General features: G+C 42.6%; 1 long non-coding RNA gene across 1 annotated transcript; it reads right to left on the bottom strand.

The window, feature by feature from the left end:
* Nucleotides 1–78: 78 nt before the first annotated feature.
* On the bottom strand, nt 79–21,180 carry LOC132660214 (uncharacterized). Its single transcript, XR_009601547.1, has 2 exons — nt 20,356–21,180; nt 79–15,670 (listed from the first exon to the last, which is right to left on the bottom strand). It is a non-coding gene; the product is annotated as an uncharacterized LOC132660214 (long non-coding RNA).

Raw genomic sequence — 21,180 nt, 5'->3', positions numbered from 1 at the left:
ATGTTCATTCTTTACTGATATGTTGCCTCCTCTCCCTCAGTTCATAGAAACCCACCAGAAAAATCATTCACACATTGGTTCACTCAACCAGCATTTATTACGTCTGCCCAAAATGCAGGAGACCTGGGTTCGACCCCAGGGTTGGAAAGATCCCCTGGAGAAGGAAATGGCAACCCACTCCAGTACTCTTGCCTGGAAAATCCTGTCGACGGAGGAGCCTGGTAGACTATAGTCCACAGGGTCGCAGAGAGTCAGACACGACTGAGCGACTTCACTTTCACTTCCACCCTGGTGGTACAGCGGATAAGAGTCCACCTGCCAATGCAGGGGACACAAGTTCGATCCCTGGTCTGGGAAGATCCCACGTGTTTTGGAGCAACTAAGCCCATGCACCACAACTACTGAGCCTGCGCTCTGGAGCCCGTGCTCTGCACCAAGAGAAGCCACCGCGGTGAGGAGCCCACACACAGCAGCTGGAGATGGTCCCCACTCTCCGAAAGCAGAGAAGACCCACGTGCGTAACCGTGAGTATAAATAAACTGTAAAGAAACAAGCATTTATTGACTACATTATTCTCCTTGAATAATGAGACAAGGAGACCAAACCAGTCAATGCTAAAGGAAATCAACACTGAACATTGATGGGAAGGACTGATGCTGAAGCTGAAGCTCCAATACTTTGGCCACTTGATGTAAAGAGCTGACTCATAGGAGAAGACCCTGATGCTGGGAAAGATTGAAGGCAGGAGGAGAAGGCAGAGACAGAAGATGAGATGGTTGGATGGCATCACCGACTCAATGGACATGAAATTGGGCAAACTTTGGGAGATGGTGAGGGGCAGAGAGACCTGGTGTGCTACAGTCCCTGGGGTTGCAAGGTCAGACATGACTGGGCAACTGAACAACAACGCCATTATTCTAGGCAGAGCAAGACATGGATCTCATGTTTAAGAAAAAGAGACAAGCCCTGTTCTCTCTACAAATTTGCAAAACCATAAAAATGTACCTTCTTTAAGCCATTTTTGGGCAAACGGTCACTCAGAGGCTAGAAAATTTGGTGTACAAATATCAGTATTTCCTGGTTTTAGTGACTTCAAGTTTTCAGTACTTTCAAAAATCATATTTTTACGATGCTCAGTTTGCTTGATTGTTAGCAAACCCAGTGGTAAAACATCATACATTAGGACATTCATGCTCAATGATTAAGATATTTATCTGGTATCTTTGATACTGGACTTTGATATTCCTTACTTCATCAGTTTTTCATAAAACACTGCATGTTTTTGATATGTTAAAGAAGGGATTTTGTGTTGGCTAGCTACCAGGTGGTAAAGACCTAGTCTTTTGAGAAGTGATTTATTAGTAACGTGATAGACAGTTTACAATGTTCTTATCCAGACTGCTCAGATCTGTTAATCATGTTCAGATTTATTAATGTCATTTAAATACCTTATTAAGCACCACCGATCATGCATAAATTTCAACTGGTAGACATTCCCCCTTTAACTGCTGACTTAAGAAGAGCAATCCCTTTCCCATAATTGGACACTCAACAGTGGTAGTTGGGACTTGCCTGGTGGCTCAGACAGTAAAGGCAGTTTTCAGCACCTTTCAGTTCAGTGCTAAATATTTCAGGATTGAAAGAAAAATCCTCCATTGTGTTTTTAGCAACTTCTCATTGAGAATCAGAGAGTTTTCATCAATAGATGACTAACATGATAAGCTAGGTTAGCTCCTATCTATCTATTCTGTGTTACCATTGACCTGACCTCCACATGACCCAACTCAGATCACGAAAACTCTACCCCAGTTTCCTTATTTTACCAAAGCAGGAGTAAGACTGAAAGTCTTCTATTGCATGCAAGCAGCCTAGTTTATTGACAAACACTGATGAGCTTCTTGTAGTCAAAAAGCTACTGTATTTGCATAATGGAGAAGAAGGTATGATGTGTGTTAGTCACTCAGTCGTGTCTGACTCTTTGTGATCCCATGGACTATATCCCGCCAGGCTCCTCTGTCCATGGAATTCTCCAGGCAAGAATACTGGAGTGGGTTGTCACCTCCTCCTCCAGAAGATCTTCCCAACCCAGGGATCAAACCTGGGTCTCCCGCACTGCAGGCAGATTCTTTACCGAGCCACCCAATGCACTGTGTGGTATTCTCAATTCTAACCATGAAGTCCACTTACTTTTTAAAATAGGAGAGCCCAACCTGGTCTCCAGGCATGGTCGTAGGTTAGGGCTGACATAATCAAGTATCACAAATGAGTAGCTGACACAACAGAAGTGTACAATCTCACATTTCTAGAGCCTAGACCTGAAATCAAGGTGTCAACAGAGGGCTTGTGCTTGCATTGAGATTTGGGTGATATTAAAAAATGATACAATAGACAAGGACCCCAGAACAGCACAGTGCTGTCCTCCATGGACCCTGTAAGGGCTACACAGTCATACATGGGTTTGACACTCTAAGGCAAGGTGAATGGTAAAACCAGGTTGGAAGCTATGGCCTACGTAGGGGCTTTCAACCTAAATCCAGGTCTGACACCCACTTCTGAGCCACTGGACCTCTCCATCACCCAGGGTAACCCTGCATGGGTCAGCTTGGGAGGGATCCTGACCCTCTTACCAAGGGAAGAAGTGGGGAAGCGTGTATATTTCATGTGCCTATTGGTAGACACTGGCATTATATGCCTTGGAATCTGGCTGAAAAGACAGAATTTCTTCCTCTTGGGGAAGGTAGGAGATTTTCTCTCTTCCTAGAAAGAAGGGGACGGGTGGGCTTCCGAATGCATCTGAATGAATTTCCGAATGCATGGTACACCAATTACCTGCCATCATGCCCTGTGCCCAGCACCACCCAGGACTTGGTCCAGAACCTGTGATTGTCAACCAAGTTGGGGGCTGGCCCTGGAACTGAGCAAACACACAATCGCCTGCCAGCTCAAATCCAGCAAAAATAACGTGTCACCCGGGGTCTTAGAGCGGTGAAGTGGCTTGTATGCTAATAAAGCTGACAACAGTTATTGACCACAGTGCTTCCCATGGCTGAGCATGAAAACATCGAAAGGTCGGTCAGCACTGTTTACCCTAATGCACTATTAAAAGAATATATTCTAGCTGAAGTTTCCTGATTGTGATCTCACAGGAAGGACCGCCAGTACATGCTTTCCTCTGAAGGGTCAAGTGCTGGAAGTGATGGAAAGCCACATCAGATGAGATCTCACATGTTTTGAGTTTCTTTTTTAATTGACTTATGTAAGATTGTAACGCTTTATTTACAAAGGGACAATTACTGAGGAATCAGAGTATAAACACTTTGCTAGAAGCAAAAGTAAATCACTTTTTGGCATGGTATTTCAAATGTCTGCATCATGTCCTCCAGACAAATGAAATGTGAATGAGGAACCATCAATGGGATTAAGAGTTACCCTCTTCCTATTACAGGCTTCAAAGAGAGCCCAGGTGAGACTAGCAAACCTGAAGAATCCAACAGCTCACCAGAAAAAGGAAACACAGAATGATCGTATCTCCAGGAAAAGAAAGACAATTGTGTTGGCACAAGAATATGTGAGCCAGATTCACAGGGCCTGAGTCCACAGCCCAAATGGGCCACCATGGATCAGTTTCCAAACTATCTGAGCGTCGGTTTCTCCACCTGTAAAATGAAGATAGTCGTAGCACTGCAGCAGTTTCGGAGTGCACCTCACAGCAAACCCACATCACAACGCAGGAGCGCTCTGTATAACACAGCTTAGCATCCAGAAGGTGTAAAAGAACGTGACAAGTCAACACGGTCAAGATAAAAACTGTCTATGTGAATAAAACACCATAAACAAAATCAAAAGAAAAGGAGAAACTTGGAAAAATAGTTGCATCTTATATAAGGGAAAAAGAACTAATTTCCATAATAGATACAGTTCCCATAGTTTGATAAGAAAAAGAAACAAAATCGAATTCTCTTTTATTGGAGTATAGCTGCCGTACAATGTTGGGTCAGTTTCTACTGTACAGCTAAGTGAATCAGCCACATGTGTATGTATGTAAATACACACCCCTTTTCCTTGGATTTCCTTCCCATTGAAGGAAGAGCTCTGAGTAGAGCTCCTTGTGCTGTGTAGCAGGTTTTCATTAGTTCTCTATACACAGTACTGTACACGTGCCAGTCCCCATCTCAAAATTCATCCCACACTCCCTTCCCCCTTGGTGGCCATGTGTTTGTTCTCTATAGCTCTGTCTCTATTTCTAACTTGCAAATAAGTTCATCTATACCATTTTTCTAGATTCTACATGTATGTGTTAATATATACTTGTTTTTCTCTTTCTAACTTCCTTCACCCTGTTTGACAGTCTCCAGGTCCATCCACATCTGCAAATGGCACACATTTGAAATTCAGTTTTTAAATGTGAAAGTGATATGATCATAGAAAAAGAATAACAAATGGCCTTTAAACATTTGAAAAGATGCTCAATCTCACTCTCTTTTAAAAAGTTACACTAAGACACTGTTTCTCCCATCGGGTAGGCAAAACTCTAAAAGTTTAATGACATAGTGTGTTGGTGAGGTTGTAGGGGAACTGGTGATTCATGCATTCTTGTTGGAAGTGAAAACTGATATGACCCCTATGGAGCACAGTTTGGCAGTAAGTATTAAAATTAAAAGTGCATAAATCATTTTTCTGATCAGTTCTGCTTCTAGGGATACACTTCATAAATAAGTTCTTAGGCATGCAAAATTATATGTGAATATTTTTAGCATTGTTTATAATGATATAAATGTTTGGTTAGAGAATAAGTTATGAATAATTAATTTATGGCACATCCATACAGCTATAAAAATTTCTTTCACCTACTGATACAAAACCATCTCCAAGATATATCCAGTAGAAAAAAACAACATGTAGCAGGCTGATGTGTACGCTATGCTATAATTTATCTTTAAAAGAAGGAATTGATAATAGTAGCTTACACATTGGGGTGGGGAATGGGAACTGAGATGATGGAGCCAGAAATAAGCAGAAGACATTTCGATAATATATTTCCAAATCTTTGGTGTTTGAATGATATAACTCCATTACTTATTCAAATATTAAATAGAAAATAATGCTGCTGCTGCTGCTGCTAAGTTGCTCAGTTGTGTCTGACTCTTTGTGACCCCAAGGACTGTAGCCCACCAGGCTCCTCTGTTCATGAGATTCTCCAGGCAAGAATACTAGAGTGGGTCACCATTCCCATCTCCAGGGGATCTTCCCAACCCAGGAATCAAACCTGAACCTCTTAAGTCCCACATTGGCAGGCAGGTTCTTTACCACCAGCACCAACTAGGAAGCTCATCTGGTGCTCAGCTAGTTTTCTCTGGGAACAGAAAAGGTAGATTGTGTGTGCGTCAGTCTCTTAGTCGTGTCCAACTCTGTGACCCCATGGGCTGTAGCCCACCAGGCTCCTCTGTCCAATATTTCCCATAAACTCATTTGTTATGTTGTTTCCCATAAACTCAGATAAAGAACCCTATATAACTTCAGATTCACAGGGAAATTTTTTAGACTTCTGAAACAATGTGGTTATTTTGCTGTTTGGATAACAAACGCTTTTTAGAAATGTAGTTTGAACTATGCAGTTCAGCCTTTCGTGTACATAGTTAAGTATCAGAAATCATGAAAGGTGATCATTTAACTTTGCTTAGAAAATCAACACATGTGAACTCAAGCATAAGTAAGGGCTCTTCCTTTGAACTGTGGCTTAGATGGTAAAGAATCCGCCTGCAATGCAAGAGACCTGGGTTCAATCCCTGGATCGGGAAGATCCCTTGGAGAAGGGAATGGCAACCCACTCCAGTATTCTTGCCTGAAAAATCCCATGGACCGAGGAGCCCGGTAGGCTACAGTCCAGAGGGTCACAAAAGACATGACTGAGCAACCAATACTTTCTTCTTCCTTTGAATCAGCAGCTTCATTTCTCTTATCGTGAAATTTTAACATTAATGTCAAACTTAGTGCAACAATCATTTAGGACATCAGCAAGTTCAAGATGACAAAACTGCCCTTTTGGGGAACACTATCAAATTTCAGTTAAAAGGGTTCCTAGGCCCAATTCCAACCTGTGTATGGTAGAGGCTTCCCCACACCAACTAGCAAGTCTTAGAACACCAGCTGAGTGTCCTATGACTCAACTCAATTCTGACACTATTTACCTGGAGATAACCTAGATTCCATATTTTAAGGGTTCAGTTCTACAAGACCCCACCGTCCCATGTCCTCTTCAAAGGCCACCCTTTCAGCATCTCCATGTGGTTGCCCACCTAGAGGCTCTCTGAAGCCTCTCCCTTTGGGTTTTCATGAGGGTTCATTACACAGCCATGATTAATTATCAATAAATCATTAGCCATTGACAACTGATTTGACCTCCAGCCCTCTCTCTAATCTGGTTGCTCAAATGGTATAGAATCTGCCTGCAATGCGGGAAACCCGGGTTCAATCCCTGGGTCAAGAAAATCCCCAGGAGAAAGGAAGGGCTATCCACTCCAGTATTCTTGCCTGGAGAATTCCATGGACAGAAGAGCCTGGTGGGCTACAGTGTATGGGGTCGCAAACAGTCGGACACGACTGAGCAACTAATACTTTCTATTTTTCACATCCTCCTTCCAATCACCTGGCATGTTCTCCTCCCAACAAACCACTGTCCTTAGGTGGGATCCAAAATTCACCTCATTAGCATAACAAAAGACACACTTATCACTTCAACACTTAGGAAATTCTGAGGGTTTTAAGAGCTATGAGCCAGAAACTGTAGATGAAAACCAAATAGGTAGAAAAGTATTATGTTGGTCATCTGAGTGTCCAAATATATTTCTCATAAATCACAATACCACACAGTGAACTTCTTCTTAAGCCCAAGAAAAATGTAGAAGAAAAGTAAGATATTACATTTAATAAAATTAAATATATTGTAAGATATTAATTTAATAATAAGCAAAAAATAATAACAAACTTGACATACTAATTCTAAACAGCATTAACTCAACACATTCTCTGCACTGTCTGATTCTTCCTAAATTCTTTACACACTTTTTTTAAAACTATTTACCTATTTTTATTTTGGGCTGTGCTAGGTTTTCTCTAGTTGAGTTGCCGGGGCGTCTCGTTGTGGCGCCTTCTCTTGCTGTGGGGCTCAGGCTCTAGAGCGCGGGCTTCCATAGCTGCAGCCCATGGGCTCAGTGTTTGGAGCTCCCTGGGATCTAGCGCACAGACTCAATAGATGTGGCGCACGAGCTTAGCCACTCCAAGGCATGTGGGATCTTGTCAGATCAGGGGTGGAACCCATGTCTCCTATAGGCGGATTCCTTACCACTAAGCCACCTGGGAAGCCCCCTTTACACATTTTTGATGCATCTACATAACTTAAGCAGTTTCCAAAGGATGTTTACTGGTGATCTCAGAAACTAATCAAAAGCATGCCCCAGAGTTCCTCGTTCACGTGTCCCAACGGTATACGGTGTAGGTCACTTGAACTTTCTATTTCAATGCATATGATTCAAATCGAGCCTGTTACAATTAGGGAAGAGAAAGGAAGACAAGGAAGCTATTTTGAAAGTTTGAAACTTTTCACAGGTGAAAACAAGACGTGACTTAACTGCAGTAGGGAAGTGTTTTGACGTCACCAGTTGGGACAAGACTAAGGGTCTGAGTTACAACAGATCGATTCTCAGGACACTTGTTTCTCTTCTTGTTTTTCCCTCTTCTTCGTTCCTAAATTCGATGCACAGCAGCATGATCTAAATGGAAGAGAAAATAATCTGGATGAAAGTCTGATCCTAGCTACACTTACTAAATGAATACCATCTTGAGCAAGTGCCTGAGCATCTTTGTATCTTTGGTTCTTCATCAGGATAATAAACAATTTTATTCTTCCAGAGGCCTCTTTAAAAATCAGCTGCATTGAGGTTTAATTCACATATTGTAAACTGCATTCACTCAAAAATGTTCAGTTTGATCAATTTTGCCTGATATGTATACTCATGAAACCACCACCATCAAAATATGAAATAAATTGGTAATACTGGTATTGTCATATTTGTTCATTTTGTTTTACCAATTCTATTGGGTATGTGGTAGTATCTCACTGTGGCTTTAATTTGTATTTTCCATCGACTACCAGTGTTGAACATCTCTTCATATGTTTATTGGCCATTTGTGAAGTACTCAGTCTATGTCTATTTTTTTTAATTGAGTGTTTAAGTACTAAGTTTTCAGCATACTTTATATATTTTATTGACAGTCCATTTTAATACTTCTTTGTGCTTTCAATGTTCTGTTTAATAAATTTTTTCCTCTCCAAGTCACAAAGATCTTTTATTCTGTTATCTGCTAGAAGTTTTATACCTTTTTAAGAGTCTACATTTATAGATCTAAATGTAAAAATATAGATTTTATTAATGCATTTAATTCTATGATCCATTATAAGTTAATCTCTGTGTATGATGTGAGGAAAAAAATCAATGTAATTTTTTTCCATATGGAAAGACTACTTTTTAAAAAACTTTTGATGACTAATAATAAACTAGTTTGGGGGGGTGGCGAGTTGGGTGGGGTAGGGGGAACCACACCGCATGGATGTGAGAGTTGGACCATAAAGAAGGCTGAGCACCAAACAATTGATGCTTTCAAGCTGTGGTGTTGGAGAAGACTCTTTAGAGTCCCTTGGACAGCAAGATCAGTCCTGAATATTCATTGGAAGGACTGATGCTGAAGCTGAAGCTCCAATACTTTGGCCACCTGATGGGAAAAGCCAACTTACTGTAAAGACTCTGATGCAGAGAAAGATTGGGAGCAAGAGGAGAAGGGAGTAATGGAGGATGAGATGGTTGGATGGCATCATTGACTCAATGGACATGAGTTTGAGCAAATTCTGGGAGATAGTGAAGGACAGGGAAGGCTGGTGTGCTGCAGTCCATGGGGTCGCAAAGAGTCAGACAAAGACTTAGCCATTGGACAACAACAACAACACTGGCATCAGGACCTTGGTTTGTTGTGGAAAGCTCAGCTTCTCTTGTCCACAGGTGCGGAATCGAATCTCAGAGACAGAGTTCTGGGTGAAGCAGAAAAGGATAGCTTTATTGCTTTGCCAGGCAAAGTGGGCAAACCAGGTTCATGCCCTCAAATCATGTGTCCCAACTTGGGGAAGATAGAGAGAAGTTTTATAGTAACTTTTCAAAGAGGGCATGATCAGCTTGTGGACATTCTTCTGATGGGTTGGTGGTGAGGTAGATAGGAGTCAGCATCATTAACCTTCAGATCCAACTGGTCTGGGGTCTACATGCTTGTGGGTAGCCTATCATCATTAACTTCTCCCACCTGGAGGGGGTTTCAGTATTTGCAAAACAGCTCAAAGATACTGTTGCATCTGCTGATGGAGAAACAGGACCTTGCCCCAAGCCTGCTCTTGACAGTTTCCCCCAGGTCTCACGTCCCCTCCCTTCCTTAATTTACAACTGCATGTATCTGCCTTATCCCTGGGTTGGGAAGATCCCCTGGAGGAGAAAATGGCAGGTATCCTTGCCTGCAGAATCCCCATGGACAGAGGAGCCTGGTGGGCTACAGTCCATGGGATCACAAAGAGTCAGACATGGCCAACTGACTAACACTTTCACTGAATCTGCTCACTGGAACTGAGGGAAGGTCATGGAGTCTGAATGAAGGCTGTTTCCTATAATCAAAGAAATGGGGGACACAAAAAGGCTCCGTGCCCAGGAGCCCCACAGTGTATCAAGTTTCCCCAACCAGGGATCAAACTCATGCCCCCCTGCAGTGGAAGCGCAGAGTCCTAACCACTGAACAACCAGGAAATTCTCTCCAAATTCTCATATGATTTCCCATAAGCCTACTGAATCCATAAATTCAATATTCCATTAAACTTGGGATTCCATTAACTTTTCTGTTGTTATTCCTTCAGATATTTTCCATCTCGTTCTCTTTATCCTCTTCTTCTGGAACTTCAACTATCTATATGTTAGTCTTTTTGATGTTGTCCTACACATCCCTGAGGGCTCTCTGGAATGTTTTTATTCTTTCTCCATCTCCCCTTCCTTCTCCTCTCTTCCTTCCTTCTCCCCCACTTCCTCGTCTTCTCTCTTGGCGGCAGGCCACTTTCTCCTGGCTCTTCTTGTCTTGGCCAGTTTGGGATCGTGACCCAGGCATTGTGAATGCTTTGTAGTCAAGACTGAGTTCTGCTGCATTCATCCCAACATTGTTGATACTTTGTCTTAACAGGCAGCTGACTTGATTCAATTGAAATGGCAAGCTCTGTCTCACCTGGGGTGGGTGGCAATGCAGATCTCAGTTATGCTGTCCCTGAGGATCTTTGGGGGATTGACTCTGGAATCCCCAGCTCCTCCATCAAGACCCCTGGATGCTCACAATTCTTAGTTGAGCCTCCTGTTCTCGGGGTATAACCCGCAGATAACCAGCTGTACTCCAAACCCTGCCTTGTGCAGTGTTCAAACACAGAATTCAGGTCACCTCTCTTCTGGGCAATCCCTCACTTTCTCATTGCTCTGACTGCCCCAGGCTCCACCCTCTTCTTCCTTGGGCCAGAACATGATAGATCTTCCGTTGGAGTTTCAGCCAGTCACACACCCTTTTTGACCATGTCCCATCCTCCGGTCAGAGCTGATGCCAGGAAATATACACCTTCCTCTGACGTTCAACGCCCCTCTGCCTGCATATCCCTTTGTTCACTCTCCATATCCCTTTGTTGATCTTTGTGGATTGTCTGGAGTTTATAGTTGCAATGTGCTGGGGCGGGGGTGGGGGGGGGTTGGTCTATTCAGTGCCCACTCCGCCGTACCACTGGGCATGTGTCTTCTCCAATGTGTGTGCAACACCTAATAAAGAACTCTCAGGCTGATGTCCCTGACAACCTCCCCTCACACTCCCCAGTAGCCTTATTGAAGGAATAAGATATGCTCTTTCGGCATGTTCCATATTTAAAGTATAAGGAGGCATTTACACACGTAAAAATTGAGCAGCCTGTAAAAAGGCAATGCAGCCCAAACAAACATTATGAAAAGTATATTAATGTCTTAAGGAACCAGAAACAACTGGAGGTCCTCACCTAGCGGATATAGGTATTCCCTTTTATTTTCACAAAAAGTGACAGAGTTTTCATTGTAATTGGAAATGAGAAAAAGCGTAGCTTGGTTTCTGGCAGAATTGTAGGTGATACGACACTTGGATAGCATGCATTTAATTGCTCAGAAACATTTTCTATGGCAAGATTTAAATGTCTAAATCCTGAAAGTTACAGCGAACATCCACAGTCCTCAAAGCACACTGAGATGCACACAACCTTAATGTATTCCTTCTGGGATTTTTAATTATAAAGTTCAATAACTCCTTTAAAGATAGGAATTGTTTGTCTGTTCAACAAACATTCCATCAGAGCCAAGCAATAAAGCAATCTGTAAAACTGGTCTTGCCAGGTGACTCAGTGGTAAAGAATCCACCTGCCAATGCAGGAGATACAGGTTCGATCCCTGCGTTGGGAAGATGCCCTGGAGGAGAAAATGGCAACCCACTCCAATAATCTTGCCTAGAAAAGCCCAAGGACAAAGGAGCCTGATGGGCTACAGTCCATGGGGTGGAAAAGAGTCAGACACAACTGACCATGCACAAACACACAAGCCACAGGCAAAGGGACCCTGACCTGCTTTAGGCCACTGCTCGCTGCTTTGGGTTCTTGTGCTCATAGGAGAAGCAGTCAGGAGGATTCTTTGTTTCCCTAGTGCCCAACACAGTGCAGCTTTCAAAATTGGACATCTGGCCTCAAAAGAAATTCCCGCTCTCAAATTGCTAAACCAATGTTGCTAAACTTAACAGCTCTTGCCTAAGAATTTTCACAGGTGTTCATTTGCATGCATACAATTCCTCTTGTTACATTGGCATTTAAACAAATTGTTTGAGTCCTGTTTCGAATCTAATTTGTGAATGTTGGTGTAATTTATGAACGTTTATGTCTGACTATGCAACCCCATAGGCGAGATAGTAATTTTTCAAAATTTCTGGCCATTCCCAGAGATTAAAGAGTCAGAAAATAGGCAAAATTTAAACTACCATCTGCTGGCCCCTGCTCATATTATCAAATGCCCAGGCTTTAAAAATGTCATCTTATTTAATACCCTTGCCTCTGTGGATGAAAAAACGTTGCTTGCCATATCATTCAAAAAAGGATATTGCGGCCACTAAGCCAGCAGCCACTGGAGCCACCCCCAAAGATACACCCAGAAGGCATTTAGGGTGGAGCAAAGCATGATACTGGCCCTGGAGAGCTAAATTTTCAAATTGCTTAGTCCTTAAGTCTTATGTAATACTCTTTAAGACCCCATGGACTGTAGCCCGCCAGGCTCCTCTGTCCATGGGGATTCTCTAGGCGAGAATACTGGAGTGGGTTGCCATGCCCTCCTCCAGGGGATCTTCCTGACCCAGGGATTGAACCTACACCTCGTGCATCTCCTGCACTGGGGTTGGGTTCATTACCTGCTGAGCCATTGGGAAAGTTCATGGTGAATATCAGCATCTATATTTTATAGATAAGATAGTTAAGTAATTTGCCAAAGAATGAAGTTGGCATTTGAACACAGATATTCTGAAGACATGCTCTTTTTCTTCATACCAGCATGGGGTGGACGGTGGGGGTGGTGAGGCGGTGAGGAGTAAAAACTCTAAGTTAGATACTGACTCATTGGTTCTTTCTGTAATAAACCTGCTATAAATAATCTGTAGTAGAGCTTCACAGACTTGAAATACTTTTAGAACCACAGAGTAATTCCTGGATTCAAATTAAAATCACATATATGTAAAAGCAATTTTGTCATGCAAGTCTATTTTTTCCCTGTGTTTTGAAACTGTAAGACACCCAAGCACAGTGGGTACAGGAGCGTGGTGGAGGGGCTGCCCCAAGGCAAGAAATTTGGACTCATGGGCCTTATCATAGTCTGCCAAATTCATTTCAAAAAATGTATTTGGGTCTCAGATCCTCTGACAAAAACAACTTTTATTTTTAAGAATAGGAAGAGTGAGGGGGGTTTTGATATCTTTTTATAGGAAATTTCCATCCACTGGCTTTAAATTGTACTTTTTATTCAAAAGCACAGCATGTTTTTATATTTAAAACTTCCTAGGAAACTGAGAGCCATTTTCTCACACTCTGAGTCATGGTTTTACTCTGACTAGGTGAACAGCATCCTCAAGGTCTTACTAGACAGACCCACTGAAACCTTCCAGATCAAAAGGAAATGATCGGTAAATAGCTGCTCCAATTTTCAGTTCTTCTGTAGGAGATGGAAAAGCAGAAGCTACAATACTCAGTATTAGCATCAGATTCAACAACAACTTCTGAGAAGAACAAGGATTAATCTGAAAGCTGGGCTCTCTTAAATCAGACCCAGGTATTGAGGGGCCTTCCGTCATTTTGGAAAACAAGGATGCAAGCTCACAAACACAAACTTAAAAGCAAACAAAACTATGTAGAGAAACAAATCACGAATTATAAATTCAATGTTCACATTAGATAAGTTATCAATTGAATGAAGCAGTGGTTTGACAACAAACAAAATCCCCCTCTCAAAATTGCATAATATTTTGATTAATAACCTCTAGACACATTTCATTAATGTTCCTTTTTCTGCATACCCTTTTAAATCACTTTTTAATAAGATTTTGTCTACACACCCTTTCATATAGAAGCTGGAAAATCTGGAAAATCTTTCCACAGACCCTTTCTGGCTCCGTATATTTCAAACCTTTTTTCTCCTCAGGGACCCACATACTGTCACCACAAGGCCCTGTAAAAAGCGTTCTTACAGGGACTTCCCTGATCGCTCAGTGGATAAGACTCTGCCTGCCAATGCAGGGGACACGGGTTCAATGCCTGGTCCAGGAAGATTCCAGAAGCCACAGAGCAACTAAGCCTGTTCACCACAACCAGTGAGCCCACGCTCTACAGCCTGCGAGTCCCCACTACTGAACCCGAGTGCCTAGAGCCTGTGCTCCGCAGCAAGACAAGCCACCGCAGTGGGAAGGCCGAGCGCCGCAACCAAGAGTAGCCCTCCGCGCCATAACTAGAGAAAGCCCGCGCAAAAGGACGAAGACCCAGCATAGCCAAAACTCAAACAAACAATTCTTTAAACTGTTCTTATATGTATTCTTATTCATCTCAAGCTGGGCGAGAAGGCATAGTGGTCAGTGGGAATTTCTCTGCAAGGCCCTAGTACCCCAGATCAGCTATCAATGGCTTATCTATTCAAAAAGGTGACAGCACCTTGTATAAATACATCTCACTGAACCCGAAGTAAATGCATCCATAAGTCAACTTTCCCATATCCCAACCCCCAAAGCCCCATGGCCACTCCACAGCCATCCAAGGGCAGGGTGGTTGTGGGGGTCAGAGTGGAAGGAGACAGCAGTCTTAACTGATCACATTTTTAAATATCTTTTGCGAGACACAGATGTATAGAACAGTCTTTTGGACTCTGTGGGAGAGGGAGAGGGTGGGTTGATTTGGGAGAATGGCATGGAAACATGTATAATATCATACATAAAATGAGTCACCAACCCAGGTTCAGTGCATGATACTGGATGCTTAGGGCTGGTGCACTGGTGCAAAGGGATGGTACGGGGAGGGAGGAGGGAGGGGGGTTCAGGATGGGGAACACGTGTATACCTGTGGTGGATTCATGTTGACGTATGACAAAACCAATACAATATTGTAAAGTAATTAACCTCCAATTAAATAAATTTATATTTTAAAATAAAATAAAATATCTTTTGCAAATTTTTTCAAAGCCACATGACCATTGATACATTTTTGCCCCTGACCCTTCCTGAAACCTTAGGGGGAACCTGGGTAAGTAGAGGCTCTTAGCTCAAAATTCCTTTGCTTTTCAGTAAGGGCCACCCCTCTGTGTCCTAGCTTTTCTCTAAGAAAAGACTGAGGAAAATCATTCATGGCTCTTAAATTACTTCCGTCTTGCACCCAGCCCATAATCACAGTCACAGAAGTTATCAGTTAAGTTATAGAGAGTGAAGGCTGAGCTCATAAGGCACCACGTTAGGGGCTTCAGGTATGTTCATTCACTGACACATCACAGCAACACAGAAATATTCCTCCCATGTTCAGATAAGGAAGCAGGCTCAGAATTACTAAATAGCAGAGCAGGACCCAGGGCCAGCTCCCTGAAGCCCTTACTCTTTCTACCATAATGGCTGCTTCCTGAGGTCTCTTTTCCCTCCCATAACAAAGTGACACACACTTAAAACAGAAAACATTTTCAGCACAGAGAAATAGAAGGAATTTTTAAAATTACCTATACTTGTAATGGTTTATAATTGTAAATACCTATACTGTAATTACAGTGACTGAAGCAATGAAATTAAAAGACGCTTGCTCCTTGGAAGAAAAGCTATGACAAACCTAGTCAGTGTATTAAAAAGCAGAGACATCATTTTGCTGACAAAGGTCCACGTAGTCCAAGCTATGATTTTTCCAGTAGTCATGTATGGATGTGAGAGCTGGGCCATAAAGAAGGCTGAGTCCTGAAGAATTGATGCTTTTGAACTGTGTTGCTAGAGAAGACTCTTGAGAGTTCCTTGGACTTCAGAGAGATCGAATCCATCAACCCTAAAGGAAATCAACCATGAATATTCATTGGAAGGATTGATGCTGAAGCTGAAGCTCCAGTACTTTGGCTACATGATGCGAAGACACAGCTCATTGGAAAAGACCCTGATGCTGGGAAAGATTGAAGGCAAAAGCAGAGGGCGGCAGAGGATGAGATGGTTGGATAGCATCACTGACTTAATGGACATGAGTTTGAGCAACTCTGGGAGACAGTGACAGACAGGGAAGGCTGGTGGGCTGCAGTCCACGTGGTTGCAAAGAGTTGGACACGACTGAGCGACTGAACAACAACAATACTTGTATTACACAGATACAACCATAGTTAAGATTTTGGTATATTTCCATGTTTTATGGAACCTAGAAATTGAAATTTTTATATTAAATAAATGTATTTCCCCCATTTTTAAAGAAACATATATTCCTTGTCAAAAATATGAAAAATATTAAAAATTATAAACAAACTAAAGCACATCTGTATTAGTTTTCTAGGACTGCTATAACGAAGCGGGTGGCTTACACACCAGGAATTGATGGTCTCCTAGCTATGGGATCTAGAAGTACAAGATCACGGTGTGACCTCAGGCTGGGTCCTTCTGAGGCAGTAAGGAAGTCTCTCCTGGCTTCTCCCCTAGCTTCTGGTAGCTCCCTTGGCTTGCAGAAACATCACACCACTGTCTTTATCTTCATGGGGCTTCCTACCTGTGGGGGTCTGTGCCCAAATTCCCCTTCTTAAAATGGCACCAATCATACTGGACTAGGAGTCCACTATATTCCAATACGACATAGTTCTAATTCAACTAACTCTACCTGCAAAGACCTTATCTCCAAGGTTCTGAAGGTTAGGACTTTAACATGAATTTGGGGGCGGGGGGAGAAAATTCAATCCATAACATCATTCCATGAGCCAAAGAAAATCAATGTTACAGTTTGAAGTGAAGTCTCTCAATCATGTCCGACTTTTTGTGACCCCATGGACTATAGCCTACCAGGCTCCTCCATCCATGGGATTTTCCAGGCAAGAGTACTGGAGTGGGTTGCCATTGCCTTCTCTAGAGGATCTTCCTGACCCAGGGAACGAACCTGGGTCTCCCGCACTGCAGGCAGATGTCTGAGCCACCACGGAAGCAGTTTGCTGCTGCTGCTGCTGCGTCGCTTCAGTCGTGTCCGACTCTGTGCGACCCATAGATGGTAGCCCACCAGGCTCCCCTGTCCCTGGAATTCTCCAGGCAAGAACACTGGAGTGGGTTGCCATTTCCTTCTCCAATGGATGAAAGTGAAATTGAAAAGGAAGTCGCTCAATCGTATCTGACTCTTCACGACCCCATGGGCTGCAGCCTACCAGGCTCCTCCATCCATGGGATTTTCCAGGTGAGAGTACTGGAGTAGGGTGCCATCGCCTTCTCCAAGGGAAGCAGTTTAGCAGTTTCTAAAATACAACCACAAATTTTTTTGACATTTCTCCTACTGAAAGTGGGATCTATGGCCCCTTTCCTTGAGTCTGGGCAAGTTAGCAACTGCTTTGAGAAGTGGCCCTAATTCTCAAGTCATCACAACCCAGGCACCAGACAGGAGAGTGGAAGAACTTCCAGAAATTTCCAGCCTCTAACTATCAAATCATCCCCAATATGAGTCTTACCAACTGAGGCTCCAGGCTTCACAGGATAAACACAAACCACCCCCACGACACCCTGTTCCAATTCCTAGCCCAAAGGATGTGGAGCCTGAGAAAATGATTATTACTGAAGCCACTTGTTTCTGGGGGAACTGGTTACACAGCAATAGTAACTAGAAATGTTATGATCTCAGCCTTTTTCCTGTTCCTTTATGAATATCGCTCCTGCTGAACTGAGTCACTAACTTCCTTGATGAAAAGGAAATGATAAATTGTGTATCTGCTTCTGAGATTTTCTTTAAGAAATAGAAAAAGAGATAAGCTACATTTCTAAACATCAGCATCATATGTATACAATGAATGTGCTGGTTCCAACCACAGGTAACAAGGGGACATTCACAAGTCCCAGATGAGATCAAGCAAAGCTTCAGGCTGCGATGGCTGCTAATACACGGTTTGCTCGTCTTGCCCAATTCAGAGTACCACAAGCCAGGCAAGCATCCAAGTTTGAAAGATGCAGAAAGCACGAGAGGCTCTTGGACATGAAACTGATCAGTACGCTGCGTTCAGATCTGTTCTGAGAAAAGGAGTATTCAGTTCCTCTCAACACTGTATCTCAACCAGGTAAGTAGCTAAGACAATATTACCAGATGTTGGAAACCAAATCAGTTTTCAGCAGTCATCGAACTTGATATTCCTTCTGAAACAACGGGTAAAGCATGTGGGAAGAGAAATACATTTCCTGGGAAATGGCAGTTAACTCAGGAGGAACAGTTCAGGGAAGCTTTGCAGGCCAAGTTTCACTCTCAGCCCCCAGAACTGACCAGACCACACGGAGGTTAACCAAGTAGCTACATTGTGGTCCAAAGCAAGGCTGGTCTCATGAGTCCTTCTGAATCATGGTTCCCTCATTACTGAGCTCTCATTTTGACTTCTCTTTTGTTACTGTTTTTGTGAGGTTTTTTTTGTTTTTGTTTTTTTTAATGAGGGACAGGATGGTCAATGGGCTTACCTGATAGCTCAGTTGGTAAAGAATCCACCTGCAGTACGGGAGACCTGGGTTTGATCCCTGGGTTGGGAAGATCCCCTGGAGAAGGGAAAGGTTACCCACTCCAGTATTCTGGCCTGGAGAATTCCATGGACTGTATAGTCCATGGGGTGGCAAAGAGTCAGGCACGACTGAGCAACTTTCACTTTCACGTCTTTCAGGAATGTCTGGTGCAAGGCTGCAGATCTGAAAGTAAATGCCATTGCCTTGAAAAATAATGGACTTTTTGAGTGTGAGGTTGTTCCCAACATTTTCCCTGAAAACTCTAATAGATGTTGTTTAATTGTCTTCTTGAGTGTTGCAGAAAAGCCTGAGGTCAGTGGGATTTTCATTCTCGCAAGGGGATTTGCTTCTTTTTGCCTGAATTTTCATAAGATCTGTCCTCTATATCCCTGTAATGTAAAAACATTGCCATTTGTTTTTCTTGGATTGTGGAGAACCCTCTTGATCTGTGTATTCAAGTACTAATACTTAGCTCAGGAAATAGTTGTTAAATTAAATCTTGTTGTTCCTTCTATTGCACCATAGGAATAGCAGTCTTAGGTTGAATTATCTGCTCTGCTATATACCAACCATCTGTCTCAATGTGTGTGTGGTAGTCACTCAGTTGTGATTCCACAGACCATAGCCCACCAGGCTTCTCTGTCCATGGGATTTCCCCAGGTAAGAATACTGGAGTGGCTAGCCACTCCCTTCTCCAGGGGATCCTCAAGACCCAGGATCAAACCCAGGTCTCCTGCACTGCAGATTGATTCTTTACTGTCTGAGCCATCTGGGACGCCCCAATAGGGTCAATATTTTTAATCCTTTCCTCTAGTTCTGGGATTTCTCAGGATGGTTCTCTAAATCACTGAAGTGATACTCAACAACCTTCTCCATAATGTGGATTTGAATTGTTATTGCATCATCAATCTTTGACTGTCATGAGGACTCACGAAGTAGGGGGTATTTCTTAATAACCCCTACTTCATGTTGATTCAGACACAGCAAGCTCTCAGAGCCTCAAAGTTCGAGGCATTCTCTCACCTCTTGGGCTTCACCCATCGTATTCTTTCCCCCCTCATTTCGTCCAGCAAACTCCTGCAAATTCATATGACCTGATCTCCAGTGTCCTTTCATGCAGGAAGCTTGCCATGACCCCCAGCGTGGATGACGTGTCCCTGTGCTCCTACAGCACTCTGTCCCACCCTGTTATCACACATCTCACACAATATGGTTACCCCACTAGACCCGTGAGGACAGTCCTATTCATCGTCTTTTTCTCAGCACCCCAGCACAATCACTGGCACTCAGAAGGCATTTTTGCCTATTACATCACTCCCTTTCAATCGCATCTAGCTGTCTTTCAAGTATTCTTTTTCTTGTGGTTTTCTGTCTTATTCATAGGTGGTGCCAGTGTTTTTAGGGATGCCAAACAGTCTCACTTCTAGAGATTCAGCTTCCTCTGACTATACAAAGGCATAGTTCAAAGGCATATAATCCAATTCTGAGAACATAAATACTATGCTTCAAAAAAAAAAAAAAACAGGAAATTAATGTAATACAGATTTTGTTCAAATTTCACAAAATTTTACACTCGTGTCCATTATTTGATTTCATGTCTTATTCAAGACTCCAAATTGTATTTAATTCCATCGAGCAGCTTCAGCTGCAAGCAACAAATTCTGGTAAATTCTCTTTCCATTTTTATTCTATTACATTTTCTAATCTTCCCTGTTATGGCTCCTTAGATACACCCATCATTTTAAAATGGGCATTTAATTTCCAAATACATGGGATGTTTAAAAGTATCTTTCATTTTCTTATTTTGGTATTACTTTCCACTTAAATGCTTTCTTCTCTGCAATCACCCTAGGGGTTTTTCCAGTCTCCTAACTTTATTGAGGCTTTCAATGGTTAAGTCAAAGATCCTAGTAAATGTCACATTGCACTTGAAAATATGTGTGTTATTTTCAAATATCTTTTGATATTGATTTCTAACATAATTCCACAGTGATAAGAGAACAGACTCTGTGATTTCAATACCTTTGCGGCTGCTGCTGCTGAGTCGCTTCAGTCGTGTCCAACTCTGTGCAACCCCATAGATTGCAGGCCACCAGGCTCCCCCGTCCCTGGGATTCTCCAGGTAAGAACACAGGAGTGGGTTGCCATTGCCTTCTCCAATGCATGAAAGTGAAAAGTGAAAGTGAAGTCACTCAGTTGTGTCCAACTCTTTGAGACCCCATGGACTGCAGCCTACCAGGCTCCTCTGTCCATGGGATTTTCCAGGCAAGAGTACTGGAGTGGGTTGCCATTGCCTTCTGCAAGACAGCTGGCTATAGCTTGCCAACCTGTTACTGGCGTCCCCGTGGTCTTTATTTCATAGATTTTTCTCTTTAGTGTGATTTATCTCATGAGGGATACAATCAGACCAGAAAAGGTTTGTCGAGTCATGAAATTTACAGAGATCCTCCAGGATGAACTTGTTCTTGTGCCCAGAAGGTACAAGGTGGTACTACAGTCATTCTGACATTAAATACCAGGTTATGGGTTCCCTCTCCAAGTTCTCCTGTTTGTTGCGAGCTACATGTATACTGATGGCCTCCTCAAACCTCAGATACACATTTTCTCACCCACTGTGAGTTCTCACATAGTTCCAATGTGATGTGGAAAAACCCAAGTCTTTCCACAGTTATTATAGGAACTGGATTGCTCCCAAGTTAACAATTTATGCCTTATAGATCATGAAATTTTTGCACCTTATGACCCTGGATATGTTCCAGCATCTCCCAGTTTACAGTCTATAGGAACTTGAATAGAATTTGAATCCTACTATTGTATGAAAACTGTATAAATCTTAATTATGTTGAA

The sequence above is a fragment of the Ovis aries genome, chromosome 8, assembly GCF_016772045.2.
Source record: "Ovis aries strain OAR_USU_Benz2616 breed Rambouillet chromosome 8, ARS-UI_Ramb_v3.0, whole genome shotgun sequence".
Classification (NCBI taxonomy): domain Eukaryota; kingdom Metazoa; phylum Chordata; class Mammalia; order Artiodactyla; family Bovidae; genus Ovis; species Ovis aries.
The sequence above is the reverse complement of the archived record's forward strand: the minus strand, read 5'-3'. Positions and strand labels throughout refer to the sequence as shown.